A 2,500-nucleotide genomic window follows, 5' to 3' on the forward strand; every position below is an offset into this window, starting at 1 on the left:
GGAATGGCCGTGGCACGGGGTAGGGGCACGGGGCGCGGGGCGCGGGCGCGGGCGCGGGCGCGGGCGTGGCCGTGGCCGGGCGTAGGGCGTAGAGGCGTAGAAGCCGTAGATGCCCTTAAAGCCCTTTAAGCCATTTAAGGCTTTAAGGCGTGGGCGTGGCACGGGCGCGGGCATGGTTGGTTTGGACGTTGCACGGTCTAGGCATGGTCTTGGCATGGGTGAGGCACGGTCGCTTCAACGGTTGGTTCTTAGTTGCAATGCCATGGCACGGGCTTTACCACGGTTGGTTCTTGGTTTCAAGGCTTGGGCACGGCCGAGTATTGGGTTTTATTCACAAAACCAACTCCATATATCTTAGAAAACATTAGACTTGATGGAGATTCAAAAAAAAAAAAAAAAAAAAAAAAAATTTTTTTGACGCCTCGGCCGAGTCATGCTCGAGCAATGGCCGAGGCAGGATGGAGCGACGGCCCAGTCATGCTCGAGCAATGGCCGACCGGACGACTGGAACATGTTTTGGAGCTTGTAAAATTAATTTAAAAATAATCCCATGGGTTCTCTTCACAAAACCAACTCCATATGTCTTAGAAAACATTATACTTGTTTGAGATTCTCAAACAAAAAAAAAAAAAAAACTTTTTTTTTTTTTTCACGCCTCGGCCGAGTCATGCTCGAGCAATGGCCGAGGCAGTATGGAGCGACGGCCCAGTCATGCTCGAGCAATGGCCGACCGGACGACTGGAACATGTTTTGGAGCTTGTAAAATTAATTTAAAAATAATCCTATGGGTTCTCTTCACAAGACCAACTCCAGATCTCTTAGAAAACATTATACTTGATGGAGATTCAAAAAAATTAAAAAAAAAAAAAAAAAAAAATTTGACGCCTCGGCCGAGTCATGGCCGAGCAGGATGGAGCGACGGACGAGTCATGCTCGAGCAATGGCCGACCGGATCCTGGAACGTGATTTTAAAAAATTAATTTAAAAATATTCCCATGGGTTCTCTTGATTATAGCTCGAGCATATATCTTAAAAAACATTATACTAGATGGAGGTTCAAAAAAAAAAATAAAAAAAAATAATTTTTTTTTTTTGGTCATGGCCTTGGAAAATTTAATGTTTACTGGTGTCACATGGCCAAATGTTCGTTTGTATCTTTAGGGGGGGGTGGTTCCTTGAGCTTGAAAATGTTGACCAAGAGTTGACTCGCATGATAAGAGCATAATTTGCTACGGACCCAAAGACGGATTATGACCGGGCTGACCCGACAAGTCGCGACCGACCGCCGGTGACCCCCCGCCGGCGGCGGAGCTCCGGCGACCGCCCGCCGGAAAATTTTCCGGCGACCAAAAATTTTCCGTGGATGAAAATTTGTTGGAATATGAATGTTCTCCCTAAAAGGTTAAGAACCAAGGCGGAGGCAAGTCTAGTGAGGTAAAATAATGGGTTGAAGGCTCGTGAGAAAACGTTAGAGCCGCCGATGCATGCTCGAGCGACGGGAGAGAAATGCTCGAGCGACGGGAGTGAAATACTCGAGCATGATCGAGCACGGGCCGAGGCATGCTCGAGCGACGGGAGAGAAATGCTCGAGCATGATCGAGCACGGCCGAGGAATGCTCGAGCGACGGGAGAGAAATGCTCGAGCATCGAGCATGGCCGAGGCATGCTCGAGCGACGGGAGAGAAATGCTCGAGCATGCTCGAGCATGGCCGAGGAATGCTCGGGTGACGGGAGGAATGCTCGAGCATGATAGAGGATGGCCGAGGCATGCTCCATCGCTGGCCGAGGCATGCTCGAGCGATGGCCGAGGCATGCTCGAGCGACGGGAAAGAAATGCTCGAGCATGCTCGAGCATGGCCGAGGAATGCTCGAGCGACGGGAGTTATGCTCGAGCATGCTAGAGGATGGCCGAGGCATGCTCGAGCGATGGCCGATGCACGCTCGATCGTTGGCATGATCGAGCGATGACCGAGTCATGCTCGAGCGACGGGAGGGAAATGCTCGAGGCACGGTCGAGCGATGGCCGAGACATGGCCGACCGAGAAATGCTGGGGCGCGCTCGAGCAATGGCCGAGGCGACGGGCGAGAAATGCTCGAGGCACGCTCGAGCGATGGCCGAGAAATGCTCGAGAGATGGCCGAGAAATGCTCGAGAGATGGCCGAGAAATTCTCGAGGCACGCTCGATCAATGGCCGAGTCAGAGCTTGAGGGACGGGAGAGAAATGCTCGAGTCATGCTCGAGCGGCGGCAGTGGGGCGAATGGCGAAAGTGGGTTAGGGCATCAGAATACTTCACAGAGGTTAATAAAATTTCCCAGAAAATATTTTTGTACCCCTCCTCAGCCATTTTAATGTTTACTGGTGTCAGATGGCCAAATGTTCGTTTGTATCTTTAGGGGGGGGTGGTTCCTTGGGTGGGCTGGGGACTGGGCCATGGCGGGCCCGGCTGGCCCATTTCATCGAGTCATTCCTCGACCGCGGCGGGGATGTGTGGGCTTGGG

The sequence above is a fragment of the Urtica dioica genome, unplaced genomic scaffold (genome assembly GCF_054948205.1).
Source record: "Urtica dioica subsp. dioica isolate 48M unplaced genomic scaffold, U.dioica_male_clone48M_v1_H2 Urtica_dioica_male_H2_contig_15, whole genome shotgun sequence".
NCBI classification, from domain to species: Eukaryota; Viridiplantae; Streptophyta; class Magnoliopsida; order Rosales; family Urticaceae; genus Urtica; species Urtica dioica.